The 26,615-nt window shown below is 34.4% G+C and overlaps 1 pseudogene; it reads right to left on the bottom strand.

Annotated features, from left to right (window-relative positions):
* Positions 1 to 6,508: 6,508 nt before the first annotated feature.
* The window catches only part of LOC125870139 (WD40 repeat-containing protein HOS15-like), a 44,821-nt pseudogene continuing 24,714 nt past the window's right edge, over positions 6,509 to 26,615 (bottom strand).

Below are 26,615 nucleotides of genomic sequence, written 5' to 3'. Positions count from 1 at the left end.
GAGATGAAAGCACTCAAGGAGGGCATGGGAGTTGGAGGATCATCGTCGCTTGACCGAGATAGGAAGGCCAAGGTCGAGGCTCCAAAACCACCTATGTTCAAAGGCGTCCGTGACACGCAAGAGGTGGAGAACTTCTTATGGCATTTGGAGAATTACTTCAAGTGCAACAGGCTGAAGAGCGACGAGAGTAAGATCAACACCGCTGTGTTGTATCTTTCGTAGATGGCCATGCTGTGGTGGAGGCGCAAGGAGGTCGAGATAGGGAAGGGAACATGCACCATCAACACCTGGGAGCAATTCCGGGAAGAGTTCAAGAAAGCCTTCTTCCCTAATAACGTAATCTATGAGGCGAAGCGCACGTTTAGGGAGCTAAAGCAAACAAGCAGCATACGCGCATATGTGCAGGAGTTCACCACCCTCACACTTCAAATTCCTAACCTCACATATGATGATATGTTGTTCCACTTCATGGATGGGCTGCAAAATTGGGCCGGGACGGAGTTAGAACATCGGCAGGTCAGGACTATAGATGAAGCCATCACGCAAGCCGAAGCTTTGACAGACTTCAGGCATGAGAAGCCCGATAGAGCTGGAGGAGAAGAGATGAGAGGTAGTCATGACCATGGTGGGGGAGATCGTGGCAAAGTCGAAGAGCAGCGGCCACATCCCAAGAGGCATGATACCTATAATTCCGACGGTAAGAAGTTTGGACGTCAAAGCGATGTCGAGAAAAAGGCGGAGCCTACAAAGAGAAATGGTTGCTACATATGCGGTGGGCTGTATGGCTATGCAAGGTGCCCTGAAATAAAGAGCCTTGGTGCTATCCGTGGGAGCGGAAAGAGAAGGATGCACATGAACAAGGTTAAGATGCAGGGACGACACAGTTGGGCTTGATAGGACTATGCAGAACTATCTCCAAGCAACCAGGGAAGCTGAAAGAATATGGCGCGCAGTATGTCGACATCACGATCAATGGAAGACCCGCTTGTGCTATGGTCAACACAGGTGCAGAGGCCAATATCATGACCAAAAAGGCAGCAACGAGGTTGGGGCTGAGTTACAGTCCAAGTAACGCTCAACTAAGGTGAAAATATTATGGATGGTGAAAAATGAGAATGCATGACTACATAATGGCTGAAGACGGTGATCTTTGGGACATCGTTCTCATAAAGGAACCATTCAAATGAAGGAATCAAAAGTTGACATGCTTACAACTCAATATGAGAATTTTAGCATGAAAGGGGGAGAAACTGCTTATGAAATGTACACAAGGTTTACTTCTATCACCAATGAGCTTCGATGCTTGGGTGAACCTATTCATCCAAGTAAACAAGTTATTCGGAAGATTCTTCGTATCTTCCCAAATCCTCGGAAAGCAAAGTTAATGTGATCACTGAGGATAGGGACCTGAAGACTCTAACTATGGATGAGCTGATTGTGAATCTTCAAACTTATGAGCTTGTTTGAACTGAACAAGCAACAAGATCAGTCCAAAAGGACTTTGGTTAGAGAGCATATTGAAAAAAATCCGTTCATAGAGAGCTTATTGAGAAATTTTAGTCATGTTTTGCATTTCTCTTTAACCGTTATACACCATGCAAGTTCGAGTCAAATTATCATTCACAATGTAAATATTACATCTATATTTCGTTAACAGTCCAATTCCCAGTATAGGACTTCTAAACTGTTATGTATTTATCCCAATAGCCCACTTAATGAACCAGTTATTCAACACAATATTTCAGCACTGCTCCAACGCCATAAATCCCTCAACGAGATGCTCGTGACTAACCTCATCACAATCTTTTTAGTAGAGAAGAATTTTCTAACTAGTCTTGAGATTTATTTATATGACTTTTTTTATAAGGTATTAACTATTTGCATGCATTCTTCACTAGAATCACATCAACGTGCAAATAATAATTCGATCTTGCACCCTTTTAACGAACCACTCCAAAGAAAATCTATTTTCAAGAACTCCCACGGGAAATAGTCATGACTAGAATTTGCGGGAATATGTGAATTTTCATATAGTAGAATGAGAATTGAACCATAGATAGATGATGTTGCAAATTACTTCCAAAATAGGAAGTTAAATACCAATTACCCTACAAAAATCAACTAAATTAAACTTCGCATCAAATTTGACTTCAAACAAACAAATATTTCAAGCTTCTTTCTACATAGATTACACAAGCCAAAATTAGTCAACTTTCTTTTATAACCTCAAAGTCACTTAACTATTGATATTTCATTTAAAAAGTCACCAAACCAATTTAAATAATCTTTTAATTAAATTTTATTGGAATTCAATTTATGTTTTAAACAATTTTTAATAAAAAAAATGCTCATTTTAATTATTCATTAAATTTTATTAAAACGCAATTTTTTGGCAAATCAATAACAGAAGTATTTCACTTTGTGCATGAAATTATTAACAATTTCCTGTAGTTCGTATAATCAATCTCATTAATAGAAGTATCTCTTAAATCATTATTTTAAAAGATGCCATGCCTACCCAGGCGATCGAAAAAACCTTATTATTTTTGTATTGGATACACAATACCTATTATTTAACGATGAACAAGCTAACCCTAACTTATTGTAATATGGATGAATAAAGATGGTAAGGAAAAGTATATAATATATATATGCATATAGTTATCCATTTTAAAAAGGATTACCAAATTAAGTTTCCTAAATTACTTACGAGTAGTTATTAATATGGAAACTTTTCAAACGCGTAATTTAACCAAATTTTATATTTTCACGTTAAATTATTGGAAACTTTATTAATATGGAAACTAATTTTCAAATTGTAATTTCTTTTTTCTCCAATGGATAGAAAATTATTTTTCATAGAAGCCGTATATAAAGATGTTAGAGGATCATATGAATTGCTTTTAGTAATTTCATTTTCTATTTATCATAGCTTCTTCATTTCCATATTTCTCTTTTCGAACTATTTTCCTATATTTTTTCTTGACACGAGGTTCTATCGAAAATAACTTCTCTATCTTTCAAAATGGGTATACATACACACTATCCTCTCCAGACCCCACTCGAAATTTCACAACTATAGTTTTATATATATATTTGTTATTGTATTTCATTTTTTGTGATGGTATTAATTAGTGGAGTACTTACGTTTATGTTTACTGGAATCTAGCTAATATGTAGTACCTCCTTATTAGTTTCATTGTATTTATCATGCATGCATGCCATTATTTTCTATTTTAAATGTTTGATAAAGAATACAAAGTAATTCTACATATTCTCATGATGTTTACAGTACTATTGTAATTATTTAAAACTTATTGAATGTAAATTTATAAAATGATTTGGATTATATTAAATTTAAGATCTATTAATTTAAATAAATATTATAAATTAATTATTTAATTCCAAGTAATATAAATCTAATCAAAGTCTAATTTCATTGGTCTAATTTATTGATTTTGGCTACAAAAGATGAGCCTATTTTGCTAAGTTAATGTATCATTTCATCCTAAAGGCCCAGTTTAATGGCATGTGTCCCGTCAAATGATAGGGCATGCAAAGTTAAACGAATAAATCAATAGGATCATGCTACATATCAAAATAACATGACATGCCTAGTCAAATAAAAGGCCAAAATAATGTATCGCATATGTTATGTGACATGTTCTGACCAATCAAATATAGTCATGTCATTTAAATAAGTTGGGTAAATTATGGTTTCATAGACTAATTTTATAACCTTTGGCTATAGTTAATTAAGGTTATTGATGATTATGCAAGAAAAAGTGTGTGCATCTACTCCTTTAATAAATATCTTATGCATATGTGCGACCACATTTGTTATTGATATGTAAAAATAAAAAGCTAAAACTGTTGGCTAGGTCAAAATCACTTGTCATTATTACTAACAAACAGTTAAATGGGAAAATATAGTTATTGTACTATATATTATTATTATTCCAAAAATATCAATAATCTATTTCCTTCAAATTATGTAAACTCCAGGCCACAACTCCTTTATATCCATCTATTCTCTGCACGTTATCATAGACTTGTAGTATTCATAATTACCAACAAATCTCTTTCAACTTGAAGATCATTGTCGAAATTAACAGTCTTTTTTATGTTTGCAATAGCGATCCTGCAACTTTTGATGTAAAGTACAAATCTCTTTCTTGTAACTGCTTCTCCTGCAACTTTAACTATTTCTTTTTCCTCTTTTTTAGCAAACACTTCACCAAGAATTTGTATTTTTTTTAATTTGAAGATCATATAAGCATATCACTTCTTTTACTTCATCACTCCTCTTCAAACTTAAACGTACAAAGACATCTAAAACACAAATTCTTGGTACGCATCAGTTTAAAGACGAGTCATGAAGTAAAAGAAATGATATGCTTATTATATGATCTTCAAATCCAAAAAACAAATTCTTGGTGAAACATTTGATGAAAAAGAGAAGAAGAATTAGTTTAAGTTGCAAGAGAAGCAGTTGTAGGAAGAGAATGTCAAATCGCAACGGAAAAAAGATAGAGAAGCGGCTCGAATTGCTATTACAAACATCAAAAAGACTATTAATTTGAACACTTGAATTTCCTTATTTACTTTTGTAAAATAAAAATAAATCATGTGCAGAGAAATGTATGGATATATACTTGGGGTTTACATAATTTGAAGCAAATATTTTATTGAAATGATATTTTTTAGAATAATAATAATAATAATAATAATAATAATAATAATAATAATAATAATAATATATAGTACAATTACTATATTTTCTCCATTTAACTATTTGTTAGTAATAATAACAAGTGATTTTGACCTACCCAACATGTTTAGCTTTTTGTTTCTAAATAACAATAACTATGTGATCGCATATGTAAAGCAACAAGTAGAATTTAGCGTTTGTATATTAAGTTAAAGAATGATGCTTACTGAGTCCTCAGAGGGATAAACAACTCATTAATCTCAACAAATTCGTTATCAATCACCAAAACACATCGAAAAATTCTTGGTGAAGACACTTGTTTGAAAAACACCTTATATTTTTTTCAGAGGAAAGGAACAACCTCAAATACTAACACCACATAAAATAATATAAAAAAGAGATCAAAATATTGGATGCACCCAAAAATAATGAAAAAATAAATATGTACTAAAATAAAATAAAATCTACCATAAAGGCTCATGAAAATCCAGAAAGATTGGTGGTCTTCATATAGGGCGTCACCACTTGCAATAGCTGGTTAATTGTAACATAATAGCTAATACAGCCCATGCATAAATAGACAATGTTTATCTATCAGCCGAGAGCAAAGTTCATTTCTTAAAAAATATTTGTGTTCAAATTTTTTTCACAAAGAATTCTTTGAATAAAATAAAGTAAGCGCAATATTTTTTTTACACCTTTACTAATATCTTTGGTTTTGAGATGCTCAATCAACTCATTTCTCTTGCAACTCTTTTCCACCTCATCAAGAATTTTTTGTCATCTACTTTTTGTCTTAGTTGAAAATTTTTCATTATCATACATACCTTATGACAATTTAAGTCAATGCTAATAACAAACTCTTTCATGTCAAAATAAATCACAATGTCACTATAACATATCTAAACTTCCTATTTTTGATTGCTACAAATTTGATGTCAAAGAAGTTGATAAACTATGCTTATCTGAAATGTAATACTCACATATTTAAGTTATAAGTGGCTCCGCAAATAGAAGATCGAAAGAACTTTTTCAATTTTTGTTCTTCTAAAACCTTTTTAAATTCAAAAGACTTACATAATTCTGACTTAACAGTAAAAATCCTCTTAAATATGTATACATATTAATCATTAACTCAAAACTGTAATTTGCATATACCTAATTGAATTCTCAAAGAAAATATCAATTGAAGGACAAACCGGAGAAGACTCAACAATAGAAAATGTCTCCTTCTCTAGGTATATCATGTAGTTCCTCTTCTATCATTTCCTTCTGAAACATATAGGCGATTGAAGGACTTTATTTGTCTTACGCAAGTCTATTATGGACAACAACTAAGAAGTTTATTTGCTGGACTAGTGTTGATGAACAAGGACATGTTAGAGCTCTAAAACTAGCAGATTTAGTAATTGTTGAAGCAATAGAGTAAGCTATTAATAAATTTGCCCATGTTATTAATGGGCAGATATGAAATATAAGTCAAACATCTAATGTCACCTTCACCATGCTATCTATTGGAGGCTGCACTAATAAAATTAATGTTCAAATAAAATTAAAAGCATTTAGAATTCTAGATTGATTTTTATCAACCTCTACATATCCTTAAGCAACTAAAAAAATGGATGAAACCCTAACTTTGAGAAAAGAGAAAAAAATTACCTTTTGGAAATAAAAAATCAAGCTTGACGATGAGATGATGGAAATGACAACAATGAAGATGGAGTTGAAGCAAAAAGAGATGAAACCCCACCAGATCTATTTGAATCTGAGGCATCTCATAGATCTCACCATTATTCATCACGATTTTGCGCTTGCTTCCATATAACTATCCATCAGTGTCTTCGTTGTTTTCGCCACCATGGCCTTAGGGAAGTTTCCAGTTGAAACTCCATTAGTAAGAGATGAAATCCCACCAGATCTATAATAGGAAGAGCAACATCAAGAAGTAGAAGAAGAAGATTCACCGCTGACTCAGTTCTTGGAATCCAATCATGAAGCCATTGAAACCCCAAAAAGACCTCCTATAAGAAAAATTGGAATCAAGGAAGGACAAGAGGATATCTTGTTGAGAATGAGTATATGGGGATGAAGATTGGGGAAAAGATGTTGCTAATTAAGAGGGATTTTGAATTGACTTAAAAGTTGGTCAAACCTACTTTTAAGTCAGTTTTTGACTTATGAAAGTCTTTGACAATTATAAAAAATAACTTAAAATAAGTCAAAAATAGACTTAAAATAACTTAGGAAGTGTTTGGCAAGGTAAAAATGACTTACAATAAGTTTAAAATGACCTAAAATATATCAAAAACCAAAAGTAGGTCTCCCCCTACTTTTATTTTTTTGACTTAAAAGTCATTTTAGTTTGACTTTTTATTTTTGACTTAAAAAATATTTTTTTTAAGCCAATCCAATCGGGCTCTAAGTGTTTTAAGTCTCTTAATTTGAAATTAAGTGAATTGATTGAGGGTTTTGGGTTATATTAATTTTGGTGGATATTTTAATAATTAGGGTGGGTTCTTTTTCAATTTTGGATAGAAGTTTAACAATTAATGGATCGACGATTAAGATTGAGACACGTGTACCATCGTTAATATTAAAAATGTATATGCACCAAAATTTGGGCGGTAAGGGCACTAACATCCTAAAAGTATAACAAAGGGTATACACATGTCATTTACGATAGTTCAATGGTATATTTTTTCTTTATCCCTTTCTAAAATAACTTTTTAGAAAAGTGCTTCTGAAAAAAAAAACAAATTGTGTTTGGTTAATTTATTTGAAATATGTTTTTGATAAGTAGATTGTGTTTGACTAATCATTTTTAAAAAGTATTTTTGAGAGTCAAATAACGATAAAGAATAACTATCAATTTACTTTTCATATTAAGATTATTTTATAAAGAGAGTGACTTTGTAAATAAAACACTCATAGTTGAGTGACTTTGTAAGTAAAACATTCATAATTAAGTGACTTTTGAGTTAAATACAAAGTTGAGTGACTCTCTGAGAAAAAAAATATAGTTGAATGAGTTTTGAGTTAAAACTCAATTTTGAGTGACTTTCAAGAGTGCATAGTTGAGTGGCCATCTGAAATATTAACTCTAAGGATAGATAACTTCTAGTAACCATAAGGAATGACCAAATAACTACTGATAACGGTGAGAAAACCGCTCAATGCTCCATGTATAAAACCTCAAGGAATTTGAGAAGGTGCAAATCATTATCTTCTCTTCTCTTTCTTCACTTCTTTCTCCTTGAATAAATGTGGAAGATAGGTGTCTTATCAAATTCTTTCTCCTTATGTAAAATAATAATTCTATATAATCTCAGATTTCATGAATTTTTGGTAAGGCAATTATGTTTCCCTATATGTATAAATCATATACATGACTTTATATACATAAGAGGATCAAATCTTGATAGGAAAAATATCTTCTCATCCTATAGGATCAGATCTTGATATGAAATATCTATTAGGAAATCCTCTATCAGCCAATAATAATTTCCATCTTTTTTGTTCTTAGAGAGCATATTGAGAAATTTTAGTCATTTTTGTAAAGATATGACTCCTAGTCCATATAAGGAGGGAGACCAATTTGCATTTCTCTTTTACCATTATACACCATGCAAGTTTGAGTCAAATTATCATTCACAATGTAAATATTACATCAATATTTGGTTAACAATCCAATCGCAATATATAAGAATTCTACATAGAGTCACAAACAGTTGGGTTTAAAAGGTGTGAATGGAAAATGAAGAGTTGTACCTTTTATGAAGAGTTGTGACTTTTATGAAACATTGTGACCTTTTCGAAAGATTCTGACTTTTCCAAAGGGTTGTGACCTTTTCGGTAAGGCACAATAAGCACCATTTCACACTACCCTTTGTTATCTATAAATAGATAGTATCCTCTTATTTTTAAACAAGGAAAGAATTAATTTTCTGGACTTCTTCTACTACTACTAAATCTAGTATTCTAAGTGTACTTTACTGCCGTTGAGTGGTTCACTGACACTGTGGTTTTAGGTACCGATACACCGGTGAGTAAGATCGTTCTATCCTGGGAGATATATTCCATTAACCTTGGGTACTTGAGGGGAATAATTTCCTTACGGGGACACTGTGCATTAAGTGGTTTCGATCTTCTTCTTTGAGAAAAATATTTTGTATATTATTTCTAATCTGTTTCTGATTCTATTTTCTCTACTGGTTTTAATTTTCTAGTTTTGAAAATATTCTTTAAAATTTGTTGTTTCTTATCAAGTTCTTCAAAGTTGTTGTTCTTAGTATCTAAGGAATACAAGATGAACAACAATCTTAAGGAAATTATTGTACTGTTGGTATTTCTTGTATTCTACTGATTGAGGGAAACAAATCATAGAAGTAAAAGATTAATGCACTACATTTTCAAAATTCGGTGCCATGTTTAGCAAGATCCAATTGAAAATGTACCATAAAAATTAGTGGTATTCCGATTAAAGATTACAGCAGGTAACCTTCTTATTATTTATCTAAGGAGGAAAATAGTTTCTAATGTTAACTCTTTTGACATTTATCATGTGTGTCTTTGGAAAAAGATCTGCAAACCATATGTTCTTGAATGAATTTCTTTTGGCAAATAGTGTTGCCTTTAAAATTATGTAGTTTGCAGAATGAGAGATGCACATTTTTGTTTGATAAAATAGTATGTCAAAATATTATAGTTGGAAGGCTATTTGAAAAGAAAAGCATTTCTATGTGATAATCAAAGAATATGTTTTATTCTGTTTGGAGAAAAAAATCTTTTGTAGTTTTGTACTCCTTGTGAATTTGATTGTGTCTGATTTTTGTAGAGTAAATTTTTTTATAGTTTTCTACTCTGGTTAAATAATACTATGCAATTGGTTTGATGAATATTAAAACTTCATCTAATAAGTCAGTTTTTACTTTCTGTTTTCTATAAACTTCACTGTTAAATAGAAACAATTATACAAAAGTTTTTGTCTTTATTCTAAATACTAACTGGTATGTCTAATTGTGATAGCAAAAAGACAAGTGACTTAAAGTGTGTGATATTGTGTTTGCAATAGGTGCCTCTATGAAAGGAACATTAACACTATGTAAAGATTGTCAAAAAGAATTGAAGCACTATAATTCTTTCGTAAAATAATATTTTCGAAAGAGGTTTCATGCTGCCATTGATGGTCTGGGAAAATATGAAGGAAAATTATTTTCAACTATTTGAAAAATATGTTTGAGATCATATGTAAAATGTGAGGGGTTCTTTGCTTATGACAAAGATAAAATTAGACTTAGTATCTAATTTAAATTTGAAGCAAAAGATATGAAATTCAATGATACTTTTGTATTATGTTAGACCCACAAAATTCTTGGAGTATATTTGATATTGTGGTTGTTGAGTTTTTCTTTTACCAATACATGGTGTGACTAGTATGAAACTACCAAATTATATATATACTTATTCAAAAGAATTGTGTTCTTTTATGAAAAAGGGTCACTTACAATGTTGTGATTTTCTTGAAAAGATATGTCTATTAAAATAAAAGTATTTGTATAGATGTGAATATTGGTGAATAGTCATGTGTCATGTTTTGTTAAAGAAGCATTTTGGACTATATTGCCTTTATTGGACTCGATGAATCTGTTTTCATGGGTAGTTCTATAACAATTAAATTAAAAGTTATGAAAAGTTTTTTCTGAAAAAGACATTTGACAAGGTGCTGACTCTAAACAATATTTGTATCACACAAAATTGTAAGAAGTAGGAACAATATATTTGTGAGGAAAAGCTACTTCACGGAGAGCTTTTCAAACTCAATATTTTTATTTGTTTTTACTTGCTTGAGTCAGACTGCTTGTGACATGAACGACGTTGGGGACATGTCAATTATAAAACCTTGCAAGGAAAACTGATCAGCTTAGAAGATTTGTCTAACTTTGAGTGCAATAAATAAAAATGTCATGTTTGTGTGGAATCTAAGTATGCTGAGCATTCTTATAAATCTCTTGAAAAAATTCTAATCCCTTAGAGTTGAATTACATTGACATTTGTGATATGAAGTCAACACCATCTCGTGGTGGGAATAAGTATCTCATAACTTTCATTGATAAATGCATTAGAAACAACTATGTCTATTTGCTGAATGGTAAACATGAAGTAATAGAATATTGAAGTTGAAAATCAGTTGGGAAAAAGATAAGAAGTGATAGGGATGGAGAGTATAAATCTCCTTGTGCAGAAATATGTTTGGAAAGTGGAATTATCCACAAACTACTGCCCCATTCACCTCAATCTATTGGAATCGTAAAATGAAAAAAAAACGAACTTTGAAGGAAATGATGGCTACACTACTTATAAGTTCAGGTTTACCACAAAAGTTGTGTGGAGAAGCTATCCTTACAGAAAAAGGGAAAAACAAAAAGTTTTGTCTTTTCAGAAAGAAAACAATAAAAAAAATTTGTTTGTTCGGGACACAATCTATTCCATATGAAAAATGGAGAGGAAGGAAATCCAACTTTGAAATATTTCAAAGTGTGGGGGTGTCTAGCCAAAGTCCATGTTCCTGTTCCTAAAAGGATTAAAATAGGACTTAAGACTGTGGATTCTAAAATTAGATTTGAGTAGTATAGTGAAGGGTCTAAAAGTCCTTGGAAAGAACAAAAGGACAAACTCTTAATAAAGAGATTCAGAGGTGTAATAAATGTCAAAGAATATCTATTTCCTTTGGATTTGATTTTATAACATTTCCTATGTCTTAGGTGCTTTTGGAAAGATGGTGTCAATAGTGAGATTGGTTCAATCTTGAACAATCTTATTGGAAGTTGGTTGATCTTCCTCCAGGAAATAAACCTTTGGGTTCAAAGTGAATCTTCAAAAGGAAAATGAAAGTCGATGGAACTGTTGACAAATATAAAGTAAGATTTTTTGTCAAAGGCTTTAGACAAAACAAGGTCTTGATCTTGTCGACATATACTCGTCAGTAACTAGAATTACATTCATTCTGATGTTAATATTATTAGATGCGGTATATGACCTACAAATTCATCAAATGAATGTGAAAACAAATGGAGAATTGGAGGAAAAAATTTACATGAAACAGACCGAGGGTTTTGTAGTTCCTGGTAAAGAAAAGAAAGTGTGCGAACCTGTTAAGTCACTTTATGGACTAAAACAAGCACCCAAACAATGACATAAAAAAGTTGACCAAACCATGTTGGCAAATGGATTTAAGAATGATGGAAGTAATAAATGTGTTTAAATTAAAATCGTAATGTCACTGTTTATTTATATATTTGTGACATGTTGATCATCAGTAGAGACAGTAATGACATAAATGCTAATAAACATTTGCTAGAAAGCAACTTTGATATGAAAGATCTTGGTGTTGCTGATGCTCTTAGGTATAAGAATCCTTAGAACTCCATAATGTTTAGCATTGTCACGGTCTCATTACATTATAAAAATACTTGACTAGTTCAAATATTTGGATTTTAATATTGCCAAGACTCCAATAAATGTGAGTTTTGCATTACAAAAGAACGAAGCCAAAAGTTACTCAGAATTGGATCATGCTAAAGTTTTGGGAAGTATGATGTATATCAGAAAGTGTACACGATCAAATAAAGTATGTGATATTAATAAACTGAGTCGGTTCACGAGTAATCCCTATCGAACTCATTGGATGACAATAAAAAAGTTTTGGGATATTTAAAACATACTCAAAATTATGTCTTGTATTATAACAATATCCAGCAGTATTGAAAGGATTAGTGATGCAAATTGGATCACCAAGATCAAATGAAGTAAAATCCACGAGTGGATATGTATTTACTCTTGGTGGAGGAGCAGTTTCTTTGAAATATTCCAAAAAGACATGTATTGCTAGCTCTACAATGATCTTTGAGCTAGGTGCTCTAGATAAGGCCGGTGAATAAGTTGAAAGACTCCAGAATTTCTTGATAGATATTCCTTTTTGGCCCAAACCTTTGGCATGATCAGTATGCATACACTTTGATAGTCCAGATGCAATAGGTAAGGCATGGATCATGATGTATAACGGAAAGTTTCGTCATATAAGATATAGACATAATACCGTTAGAAAACTACTCTTTAGTAGAATTATCACAATTGACTATGCAAAGTCAAAGGATAATGTGTCGAATACACTTACAAAAAGTCCTAACTAGAGAGAAAATTGAAAGATCATCTAAAGGAATGATTTTACTGCTTAGGACAAGTCATCATGGCGGTAACTCTACCTAGCAGACTGGAGATCCCAAGGCTAGGTTCAAGGAGAAAAACAAAGTTGTGACTGACGATTCGGCATTGTCAACCAACTCAGTCCATTTTCATGATGAAGACAATGCTTAGGAACAAGGATATAAAATTGAGGCTTGTTAATGAGTTAATAAAGCTTAAAATTTCTAATGATTTGCTAAGTTTGGCAAATTTGACCAAATAGTGTATCTATGCGATAACACGATTAGAAATCACCTATGTGAGTGTGAAGTGTAAGCCGCATAAAAAAGGATGATTGTCAAAACCCCGTCTCTTTATGTACACATGAAATCATGAGGTGTTCATGGCTGGAACGAACACAACCGTAAGAACCATAAATGGTAAAGGGTTAATTGTGTGACATATGGTTGTCTAGGTATACACCAAAGCCTGACGGTTCAAATATATCAAATCTACCGATTGACTGAGTATATCCGACATATGTTCACTATGGAAAGTTCAAAGGGAAACCTACTTATCCAGATGCAATTAATTATTGCTTGTAAAGTACATACTTGTCCGTTTCTTTGTCTTGGAGTCATTCCCCATTCATACGGGGGATTGTTGGGTTTTAAAAGGTGTGAATGGAAAATGAAGATTTGCGACTTTTATGAAAAGTTGTGACTTTTATGAAAGGTTGTGACCTTTTCGAAATATTGTGACTTTTCCAAAGGGTAGTGACCTTTTCGGTAAGGCACAATAAGCACCATTTCACGCTACCCTTTGTTCTCTATTTATAGAGAGTTTCCTCTTACTTTTCAACAAGGAAAGAATTAATTTTCTGGACTTCTTCTACTACTACTAAATCTAGTATTTTAAGTGTACTTTACTGCCGTTGAGTGGTTCGCTGACACCGTGGTTTTAGGTACTGATACACCAATGAGTAAGATCGTTATATCCTAGGAGGATATATTCCATTAACCTCAGTTACTTGAGGGGAATAATTTCCTTAAGGGGAATAATTTCCTTAAGGAGACACTGTGCATTCAGTGGGCTCGATCTTCTTCTTTGACAAAAATATTTTGTATATTGTTTCTAATCTGTTTCTGATTCTATTTTCTCTACTGGTTTTAATTTTCTAGTTTTGAAAATATTCTTTTAACTTTGTTGTTTCTTATCAAGTTCTTCAATGTTTTCGTTCTAAGTATCTTACAAATACAAGATGAACAACACAAATTGTGTACATCACATGTATTAAACAACTATAATCTATAACAATGCTACAAATAAGCAACTTACCGCAATCTTGCAAAGGAGAGTCAAAGATATCTCTTGTGAGTACTGACTTTACGAAAGCATCAATTCTACCAACCATATGAGCTACTATTGTGTCTCAATAGCTCACTTAATAAACCTGTTATTCAACACAATATTTCAGCACTGCTCCAACGCAAATAATGTCACTCAAGTTAAACTATTTTTCTAAAAAATCATTATAACCAAAAAATAAAAGAGATTATTGTACAAATCACCCTTCAAGTGTAGTTTTGTAATACTTACTTCCATCATTGTTTATAATATTATGCATACCTCTCTTATTTTATTTTTTTAATAATTATTTTCTTAACCTAATTATTATTAAGATAAAAAATATGATTTAATTAAATTTCACTTTATCATATATTATTTAATTTAATTATCATGTGTTTTGGCATCCTAATTGTTATTAACAGAATATTATGTGTATTGACATCCTATTTGGATTCACTATTTTAGCTCAGCAAATGACTACAACTTGAATATACAACTTTTCAAGAAAAAAAAAACAAAACAATTTTCCGTTCAATTCTCCATGAATTAAAAACCATTGATTAAATCATAAATTTTTTGATATAATTGCATAAGAAGATGTTATATTTTGAATGTCAAACCTGAACGTTTAGGATAGTGACCGCGAGTGTAACACCCCAGAAATTTTTTGAACTAAAACTCGAACCCTTATTTGTAGTGAGTGAGATTTTTGCAAGGAATTTAAAATTTCTTGAATGATAAGGTCACTAGGCGTAGCACCTTGAGTTCCAAAAAGAATCGAATTGGAAATAGCAAAATTTGAAATTTTGCAAGTTCGGCTAAGTATGAGTTTTTGGTCGACTTCAAATGATCATAACTCCTAGATCAGATTGATTTAGGTGTGCTACCAGATACCTTAGGAAAGGTCTTCCAATTATATTTCCAACGCCATCTAGTTTGCGAGATTCGGAGATCGTATGAGTGAGTTATCCCCTTTGGAAGTTGGGCTGTTGAAATGAGGAAATGTCCAATCCGGATTTTGAAAGGGTAGTTTCGTGTTTTCCTTAACCTATTAATTTAATTCATTTTAGTGAATTAATTAAGGGTCAAATCAGAGGGAGATCAGTTTAGTCAATTGGAAAATACTAGGGCTTGGAGAACAGAGAAAAAAAGAAAGGAGAAGAGGAACAACAAGATTTCGCCAAGAACGATCGATTTTGGTTGTGGATTCGCCAAGGAATTCATCTTACAAGGTATGTGAGTCTCTCATAGCGTTGGGTTCATTCACCCACACGCCAAACATGTTTAGTTCAGCGAAAATCGTCCTAAAAGAGTTTGAAAGTTGATGTTCTTCACATGTATTCTTGAATTTGAATGTTGTTCTTCAAATAAACATATGGGGGACTAAGTATTTCCCAAAGAGATTTAAAATATTTTTCACATATAAATAAGAATGTAAACTGAGATTTCCAAAGAACCTTCGAACTAGTTTTCAAGAAAGAGTAATCGCTTTCTAAATGAAGCAAGAAAGGAAAACCTTGATTTCCAAGATAGCCTTTGACCTAAGTTTTTGACCACTAATCTCAAATCAGTGAAGAAGTATGTTTTTAAACACAAAGAGCTACTATAATATAATATTTTTCGGAGTAGTATTGAGCACCGATGGGGAAGAGTTTATACAACTATCATCCACCTTAAACCATGTAGTCATCACGGGTAGAAAAGGGTCATACTTTTTAGATGAATATTTTCGCATAGACTAGTGGATCCACTTAGTAGTTCAGGTCCTATACCACGACAAGGTATAGGATGGCTCGGGCAGCGTGGGGTTAATAACGTTGTATCATCACTATAGTTCTTAAGTGATGGTTGTCGGTTAGAGAAACTCCCACAACAGTAATTGCATAGTTCCTCAAGGGGTTCTGCTTAGTATGGATGGGGGTATGGGACTTCATTTATGCATTGCACAAGTAGACTTTGAGAGAGATCATGATATGCCTTTTATGATTTAATGATTTTGAGTTGACAGCATGTTTTAAACAATTTTCTTTTNAATCAGTGAAGACGTATGTTTTTAAACATAGAGAGCTAATGTAATATAATATTTTTGGGAATAGTATTGAGCACCGATGGGGAAAAGTTTATACAACTATCATCCCCCTCAAACCATGTAGTCATCATGGGTAGAAAAGGGTCATACTTTTTAGATGAATCTTTTCGCATAGACTAGTGGATCCACTCAGTAGTTCAGGTCCTATACCACGACAAGGAATAGGATGGCTCAGGCAGCGTGGGGTTAATAACGTTATATCATCACTATAGTTCTTAAGTGATGGTTGTCGGTTAGAGAAACTCACACAACAGTAATTGCATAGTTCCTCAAGGGGTTCTGCTTAGTATGGATGGGGTATGGGACTTCATTCATGCATTGCACAAGTAGACTTTGAGAGAGATCATGATATGCTTTTTATGATTTAATGATTTTGAGTTGACAGCATGTTTTAAACAATTTTCTTTTTCTTTATATTGCACTTGTTTTAAATTGTTTTATAATGAAATGAGTTCAGTTAAGTATTCATGAGTTGAGAAGAGCCAAGGTAAGTGTTTCTTTCAGATCCTTTTCAAGCATAGGTTATGTTTAGCAATCCAACTCGCATACTCGTACATTCAATGTACTGATGTAAGTTGGCCTGCATCGTCTTATGATGCAGACGCAGGTAACTAGGATCGACATTTCGTCGCATCGTTGATCCAGTGAACAGTTCAGAGTCTGTTGGTGAGCCTCTTTGCATTTCAGTGGATCCATTTCATTGTTTTCTAGTTCAGTTCAATAGGATGTTGTGGGATTTGTCCCAACATCCATCCCAGTTGTTATTAGAGGCTTCATAGACATTCATATGTTAGTTCTTTAGTCTTTTAATTGTCATTATTCCATTTGAGACTTGAGTTTGCCTTAATGGCCAGTTGAATGTTCTTTTATGACATTCCAGTTTATTATGTGAACTTACCTTTGTTGAGTTTAAGTCTTATGTTAAGTTAAGTGAGCCAGGGCAAGGGTTCGCTTGGGGCCAGCAATGGTATTCGATTGCCAGTCCCGCCCAGGGTGTCGGCTCGGGGAGTGACAAACTTGGTATCAGAGCACAAAGTTCAAGTGTCCTAGGGTGTTTATGAAGCCATGTCAAGAAGGATCTTGTTTATGGTTGTGAGGGCCCCACTTTTATAAATGAGAGACTGTAGATATTTAAGAGAAGTTTCCCTTCTTTCATACTCTTAATCGTGTGATAGAGCTATGTCATAAAGACTTATTCTAACTCGTGCATTTCTCAGAATCATTCGACTACCCATCATACTGGAGGTGGTGGAAAAGCAAAGTTGGTTCTTTGTTGATGTGTTTTTCTTTGCAAAAGTTTTGATGAAGTCATGAGACTCCAGAGCGGCTTAAGAGAAATCCAAGAGTAAGTTAATTGTTCAGTTTCATAGGAATGCACCCATAATTATATAAGTCGTGCGCTTGAACTAAAAGCGAGTTGTACTATTTTCCTTAAGCCTTGTTTCAGCTGAGATCCTTTTTAAGAGGTATGTTTAGAGCTTGAGTAGTATTTTCACCCAAAAAGGTAGCATGAGTTATGAGATCATGAGCAGTAGTAGTGAAAGAGCCTAGAGTTAGGGGAAAGTATGCAAAGGTTTAGTAATCCTAGAAAGGGAGATAGTGTTGTGACGAGTATGTCACTATAGTCATGTACCTAGTAAGTTAGTAATGGAGAGTTTTCCCTTATGGGTAGACTAATAAATGATAAGTTGTGAAGATTCCATTATAGGAGGTAGAGTGTGTTGTAGCTAGAAAGGAGTTGGTGATGAAGTGTCATTGTGTAGGAAATGACTAAGTGTAAGTGGTGATAGAAGAGAAAGAGTATTCATGAGGTTATAAATCTAAGCTAGGCTTATGATTTTGAGGGAAAGCCCATAATATTCAAAGTGTAATAGAACTAATTAGGCATTGATGTATAGTGAATGAGTGAATAGTACTTAAGTTGTGAAGGGAAATATTATAGTAAATTATAAGTATGAATACTAAGAGGTAAGGGTTGGCTATTTGTCATAAGGTCCTAGTGGACGAGTGTTTCTGAATTTGTATCTAGTAGGTGTAAGTTAGTATAGTAAGCGAGCAATCATATTGATATTCGGGTTTAGTCATATATATTAAGCTTGAATTCGAGATGAGTGTCATGATCAAAGGAATGGCAACATTAAGGTAACGATGTTAGTCTTGAGATTTGATCTAGAAGACTTGACATAGAACAGGTGAGGAATTTAGGTGATTAGCTGCAATAGATATGAGTGGTACAAGTAAGAGACCCTAACGTTTAGATAAGGGCAGTGAAGTGTGGCTAAGTCACAAGAGTAACAAAAGCATTAGGAGGTGTGCCGAAATGGTATGTTACTAGATAAGTTGCCAATTAAGTTATGATTTTCCATGTGTACCTAGATAGCATAATTGAGTTGTTAATGTGGAATAGGTCCATACATTTCAAGTGTTAGCTTTATACCTAAGGGTGAGATGATAAGAGGAGAAATCAGGTCAAGTGTTGAGAATATCTTAAGGAGTTGGTTAGTAGGAGTCCATGGAATTGTTAAAGTACTAAGATTGAATGTGGTGGTAAAGAGTAATAGTTTGAGATGAGATTCCTTATTGAGATGTATAGAATCCGAACTTAAGGATTTGGGTTAAGCTTGAATATAGTAAGAGGAGACCATTAGACTCAGACCTTAGTAAGAGTAACCCATTCCATACCCAGTCCAGTTGTCATTCGAGGACGAATGATCCCAAGGGGGAGATTTTATAACACCCCAGAAAATTTTTAAACTAAGACTCGAACCCTTATTTGTATTGAGTGAGATTTTTGCAAGAACTTAAAATTTCTTGAGTGTTAAGGTCACTAGACGTAGCACCTTGAGTTCCAAAAAGAATCGAATTGGGAATAGCAAAATCTGAAATTTTGCAGGTTAAGCTAAGTATGAGTTTTGGGTCGACTTCAAACGATCATAACTCTTAGATTAGGATGATTTAGGTGTGCTACCAGATACCTTAGGAAAGGTCTTCAAATTATCTTTCCAACGCCGCTGAGTTTTCTGCGATTTCGAGATAGTATAAATGAGTTATCCCCTTTGAAAGTTGGGCTATAGGAATGAGGAAATGTCCAATCCGGATTTTGAAAAGGTAGTTCCTTCTTTTCCTTAACCTATTAATTTAATTCATTTTAGTGAATTAATTAAGGGTCAAATCAGAAGGAGATCAGTTTAGTCAATTGGAAAAATACTCTAGGGCTTGGAGAACAAAGAAAAGAAGAAAGGAGAAGAGGAACAACAAGAATTCACCAAGAACGATTGATTTTGGTTGTGGATTCGCCAAGGAATTCATGTTACAAGGTATGTGAGTCTCTTATAGCGTTGGGTTCATTCACCCACGCGCCAAACATGTTTAGTTCAGTGAAAATCACCCTAAAAGAGTTTGAAAGATGATGTTCTTCATATGTATTCTTGAATTTGAATGTTGTTCTTGAATTAGAATGAATTGAGGAGTTTCTGAGATCTTTAGGTTGAGTTTTAGGGTTGTATTGGTTTATGTTCTTGAATACATATGTTGTGTATCGTGATCTAAAAATAATTTGAGTTCTATAATCGAGTTTAGGCAATTTGGGGCTGGAAAACGAAGCAGGTCCGCGTCGCGGACTTGCTCCCCCAATGAAGAAAAATTGTCTCTGCGTCGCAGTTAGGACGCCGACTCCTCTGTCTCAAAATTTAATTTCACGAGCATTTATTCATAAACGTCTCTGCGTTTTGGACTTGTTCCAAGATGGTGATTTCGTAACTATTCTCAGGTTTAGCTATTCAAAGTCATTCTTAAAGATCATGAGATATTTCCATTCATAAATCTTAATCCTTGAATCCATAATCCAATTCAAGGATCAGTTACGAGTCAAGTCAAGATCAGTTAAGAGTCAAGTCAAGAGTAGTTAAGATCAAAGTCAAGAGTCAAGTTTAGATAAGTTCTTAAAGTTTTCAAAATGTCTTTCACAAATGTTTTAACGTTGTTTTAAGACTTAAGTTTTAAGTTCAGTAAAGAGTAAAGTTGAAGTTCTTTTCTTCAAAGAAACATATGGGGGACTAAGTATTTCCCAAAGATATTTAAAATGTTTTGCAGATTTAAATAAGAACTGAAACTGAGATTTCCAAAGAGCCTTCAGTCTAGTTTTCAGAAAAGAGTAATCGCTTTCTAAATGGAGCAAGAAAGGAAAACCTTGAATTCCAAGATAGCCTTTGACCTAAGTTTTTGAGCACTAATCTCAAATCAGTGAAGAAGTTTGTTTTTAAACACAAAGAACTAATATAATATAATATTTTTGGGAGTAGTATTGAGCACCGATGGGAAAGAGTTTATACAACTATCATCCCCCTTAAACCCTGTAGCCTTGATGGGTAGAAAAGGGTCATACTTTTTAGATGAACCATTTTCACATAGACTAGTGGATTCACTTAGTAGTTCAGGCCCTATACCATAACAGGGTATAGGATGGCCCGGGCAGCGTGGGGCTAATAATGTTGTATTATCACTATAGTTCTTAAGTGATGGTTGTCGGTTAGAGAAACTCCCACAACAGTAATTGCATGGTTCCTCAAGGGGTTCTGCTTAGTATGGATGGGGGTATGGGACTTTATTCATGCATTGCACAAGTAGACTTGGAGAGGGATTATGATATGTCTATTATGGTTTTATGATTTTGAGTTAACAACATGTTTTAAACAATTTTCTTTTTCTTTATATTGCACTTGTTTTAAACTGTTTTATAATTAAATGAGTTCAGTTAGGTATTAATGAGTTGAGAAGAGCCAAGGTAAGTGTTTCTTTTAGATCCTTTACAAGCCTATGTTATGTTTAACATTCCAACTCGCATACTCGTACATTTATTGTATTGATGCCAATTGGCGTGCATCAACTTATGATACAGACGCAGGTAACTAGGATCGGCATTTCGGCGCATCGTTGATCCAGTGAGCAGTTCAGAGTCTGTTGGTGAGCCTCCTTGAATTTCGGAGGATCCATTTCATTATTTTGTAGTTTAGATCATTAGGATGTTGTGGGAGTTGTCCCAACATCCAGGTCAGTTGTTATTAGAGGCTTCATAGACAGTCAAATGTTAGTTCTTTTGTCTTTTCATTGTCATTCTTTCATATTGAGACTTGAGTTTGCCTTAATGGCCAGTTGAATGTTCTTTTATTTCATTCCAGTTTATTATATGAACTTACCTTTGTTGAGTTTAAGTCTTCCGCTGAGTTAAGTAAGTCAAGGCAAGGGTTTTCTTGGGGCCAACAATGGTCTTCGAGTGCTAGCCCCGCCCAGGGTGTAGGTTCGGGGAGTGACGAATTTGGTGTCAGAGCACAGAGTTCAAGTGTCCTAGGGTGTCTATGAAGCCGTGTCAAGCAGGATCTTGTTTATGGTTGTGAGGGGCCCACTTTTATAAATGAGAGACTACAAACATTTAAGAAAAGTTTCCCTTCTTTCTTACTCTTAATCGTGTGATAGAGCTATGTCATTGAGACTTATTCTATGTTGTGCGTTTCTCAGAATCATTCGACTACCCATCATACTAGAGGTGGTTGAAAAGCAGAATCGATTATTTATCGATGAGTTTTTCTTAGCAAAAGTTTTGAGAAAGTAATGAGACTCTAGAGGAGCTTAAGAGAAATCCAAGAGTAAGTTAAGTGTTCAGTTTCAAAAGAATGCACCCATAATTATATGAGTCGTGCGCTTGAACTAAAAGCGAGTTGTACTATTTTCCTTAAGCTTTATTTCAGCTGAGATCCTTTTTAAGAGGTATTTTTAGAGCTTGAGTAGTATTTTCACCCGAAAAGGTAGCATGAGTTATGAGATCATGAGCAGTAGTAGTGAAAGTGCCTAGAGTTAGGGGAAAGTATGCAAAGGTTTAGTAATCCTAGAAAGGGAGATAGTGTTGTGACGAGCTATGTTACTATAGCCATGTACCTAGTAAGTTAGTAATGGAGAGTTTTCCCTTATGGGTAGACTAATAAGTGATAAGTTTTGAAGATTCCATCATAGGAGGTAGAGTGTGTTGTAGCTAGAAAGGAGTTGGTGATGAAGTGTCATTGTCTAGGAAATGACTAAGTGTAAGTGGTGAATAGAAGAGAAAGAGTATTCATGAGGTTATAGATCTAAGCTAGGCTTATGATTTTGAGGGAGAGCCCATAATATTCAAAGTGTAATAGAACTAATTAGGCATTGATGTATAGTGAATGAGTGAATAGTACTTAAGTTGTGAAGGGAAATATGATAGTAAATTGTAAGTATGAATACTAAGAGGTAAACGTTGGCTATTTGTCATAAGGTCCTAGTGGATGAGTGTTTCTGAATTTGTATCTAGTAGTTGTAAGTTAGTATAGTAAGCGAGCAATCATATTAATATTCGGGTTTAGTCATATATATTAAGCTTGAATTTGAGATAAGTGTCATGATCAAATGAATGGCAACGTTAAGGTGATGATGTTAATCTTGAGATTTAATCTAGAAGACTTGACATAGAGTAGGTGAGGAATTTAGGTGATTAGTTGCAATAGATATGAGTGGTAAAAGTGAGAGACCTTAACGTTTAGATAAGGGCAGTGAAGTGTGGCTAAGCCACAAGAGTAACAAGAGCATTAGGAGGTGTGCCGAGATGGTATGTTACCAGATGAGTTTCCAATTAAGTTATGATTTTCCATGTGTACCTAGATAGCATAATTGAGTTGTTAATGTGGAATAGGGCCATAGATTTCAAGTGTTAGCTTTATACCTAAGGGTGAGATGATAAGAGGAGAAATCAGGTCAAGTGTTGAGAATTTCTTAAGGAGCTGGTTAGTAGGAGTCCATGGAGTTGTTAGAGTACGAAGATTGAATGTGGTGGTAAAGAGTAATAGTTTGAGATGAGATTCCCTATTGAGAAGTATAGAATTCGAACTTAAGGATTTGGGTTAAGCTTGAATATAGTAAGAGGAGACCATTAGACTCAGACCTTAGTAAGAGTAACCCATTCTATACCCAGTCCAGTCATCATTCGAGGATGAATGATCCCAAAGGGGATATATAATAACACCTAGAAAATTTTTGAACTAAGACTCGAACCCTTATTTGTAGTGAGTGATATTTTTGCAAGGAATTTAAAATTTCTTGAGTGTTAAGGTCACTAGACGCATCACCTTGAGTTCCAAAAAGAATCGAATTGGAAATAGCAAAATCTGAAATTTTGCAAGTTAAGCTAAGTATGAGTTTTGGGTCAGCTTCAAACGATCAGAACTCTTAGATCAGGATGATTTAAGTGTGCTACGAGATACCTTAGGAAAGGTCTTCTAATTATCTTTCCAACGCTGCAGAGTTTGTGTGATTCCGAGATCGTATAAGTGAGTTATCGCCTTTGGAAGTTGGGCTGTGGGAATGAGGAAATGTCGAATCTGGATTTTGAAAGGGTAGTTTCACCTTTTCCTTAACCCACTAATTTAATTTGTTTTAGTGAATTAATTAAGGGTCAAATCAGAAGGAGATCGATTTTAGTTGTAGATTCGCCAAGAAATTCATCTTACAAGGTATGTGAGTCTCTCATAGCGTTGGGTTCATTCACCCACGCGCCAAACATGTTTAGTTCAGTGAAAATCGTCCTAAAAGAGTTTGAAAGATGATGTTCTTCACATGTATTCTTGAATTTGAATGTTGTTCTTGAATTAGGATAAATTGAAGAGTTTTTGAGATCTTTACGTTGAGTTTTAGGGTTGTATTGAGTTTGGTTCTTAAATACATATGTTGGGTATCATGATCTATAAAGAATTTGAGTTCTATAATCGAGTTTAGGCGATTTGGGGCTGGAAAATGAAGCAGGTCCGCGTCGAGGACTTGTGTAATGACCCTCCTGGTCATTTATGTGTCTTTCCTTCTGTGTGTCGTTTAGAGCGATCTTGTAGAGACCCCAAGTCATTGACTTGCTGGGATTGACAGTTCGGTCACCTGGTCGTTCGTTTGGTTATGGTGTGAGTTTTAGTGTTTTGAAGCTTATGAACCTTGAATTATCATTTTTGATCAAAAGTTCAAGAAGATGACATCGGAATCCATTTCTGACTATTCCATCAGCTCCCAAATGGTCATTTTGGCTAATTGCATGGTCGGCATGACTCTCGAGGTTTTCAGTGTGAGTCGGTGCGATTAGGCGTTTTAAGTTGAAGTTTAAAACCTAAGTTTGACTTCGGTCAACATTCTGAGTAAACACACTCGGATGAGAATTCCATCAGGGCGATTAGCTCCGGAATGTCAAGTTTGGTCTAGATTGACCTTTCTTTTGTGTCTCGAGGTTTTTAATATTTTTCGGACCTCTTTTGTGGTTTTTGACTTAAAATGACATTTGGGTGTGGGACCTACTTTTTGTCAAAATGACCTCCTATGAAAATTTTAAATGTGCCATTGAGTCCAGAATATCAAATTGGTATGATTGCATATCTCGTTTGCATGCACGAGGTTCTGAATGAGTTCAGCACCCCGTTGGAGTTTTTAAGTTTTGGGAAAAATTGCAAAAAATCTGCTATAAATGCAGAAATAACAGCAACATTTTTCGAAACTTCAAACCTTCATAACTCTCTCATCTTTCATCCGAATTAGGCGATTCAAAGTGCGGGAGCTTTGTATTTTTGGTGGATTAACTGTAGAATGTTCGGAAGTTGTCGGTGCACATAGTTTGAGGTAAATTTCGCGATAAATGTGACTGTTGTACCCTATTTCGAGCTGTTGTTTTTGACATCCTTGTTTTGGTCATATCTCACTCATTTTAGCTCGGTTTTGGGTGATTCGAAGTCCCACGTGTTGGAAATTATTGTGGCTTCGTCGTAGTGTTCAAGGAGTCTTGGCACTTTTTGATTCTCATTAATTTCGAGTTTAGACTGCTGTAGGTTTTATTTTAGTTGATTAAAGTGTGATTTTCTTGCTTGTTGGGTTTTGATGCATTTTGAGCCCCGAATTGTGTTCCATTTTGGAACACAAGTTTGGGGTTCTGTTTTGGGTCTCTTGACGGAGTTAAATTCGAACAGTTCGGTGCGGGTCCCACGATTCTCATTTTGACTCCAAAATTGACTCGTCTCCGTTTGTTGTGATTTTGGTGTCTAAACGACCGTAATAACGTTGTGACTCTATTTTTGATAACGGGGAAGCTTTTCGAGGACGTTCGAAAAGGGAAAGCTCCAGAGAAGTGATTTTGGAGCGCGTGTGATTGGCCTACAGGTAGGCTACGGTTTCCCTCTCTTAGATTGAGCTTGAGAGTGTGAATGCATGTTGATTAGTTGGGATTTCGGTTGGTAGTTATTGAATCATGCATAGGTGTTTAGAAATCATGTTTTCGGCCTATTTCGAGAATTATCGAGTAACTGTGAGCATGCTTTGTGTTATTAATTGACCCTCCTCGCTATGTGAAGTGCTTGCATGCGTAATTACTATTTATTTGAAGTATGTTGGGCCTTAGTTTAGGTTTGACAAGGGCTTGCCTTAGAAATACATGATTCGGATCTGATAGGCCTTAGTTTTGCCCCGACGTTGCTCGACTGACTTAGATCCTTGTAGACTAGTGTAGCAGACTTGAGTCTGATAGTTTGAGCCTTAGCTAGGCGATATGTTTGCTCCGATGATAGTTATCCTTATTTACCCAATGTTACGGCTTCACGAGTTAAGTCGGCGACGCTAGTTCTGCTTCGCGATTTGAATTTGATTTTCGATTCAGTTCTAAGGACTTACATTGATTGGCTAAGTATGAACGGCGTTCCACGGACATTTAAGAGCGTGGATCGATTAAGACTCTTTCAACAACTACATTGGCACCTTTATGGAGCATCGGATTTAATGTCCGACCTCTATTGCCCAGATACTTATATAGAGCATCCGGTTAGAGTTTCGGCCTCTATTGCCCAGATACCTATACAGAGCATCCGGTTAGAGTTCCGGCCTCATATACTTGATACTTGTGATTGGTTACTTGGGTACTTCTGGTGAGCATTCGATTCGAGGTTCGGCCTCCGTACTGTCATATTCTACTAATTGGGGTTGACGTTCTGGTTCGATGTTCTACGTTCTTGGGTTCTTATATGCAATTCCCTTTAGTTATAGTTGTTCTGTGTACTCGTCGGGCTTATGGGGGTCCGTTCGGGTTTTTATTTAACTTGCGCACAAGTGTACCTTTTGGGCTTATGGGGGCCCAGTTAGGTGTAGTTAGCTTATAGATTACTTTAGGTAGTTCTTTCTACACTCGTGTGCATTCCATTGTTAGTTAGATTTTCGTTCTTGACTTCGGTTTCTGTTATTCCTTCTTTTCATATT

This window comes from Solanum stenotomum, chromosome 7 (genome assembly GCF_019186545.1).
Source record: "Solanum stenotomum isolate F172 chromosome 7, ASM1918654v1, whole genome shotgun sequence".
Classification (NCBI taxonomy): domain Eukaryota; kingdom Viridiplantae; phylum Streptophyta; class Magnoliopsida; order Solanales; family Solanaceae; genus Solanum; species Solanum stenotomum.
This window is presented reverse-complemented; position numbering and strand designations above follow the sequence as displayed.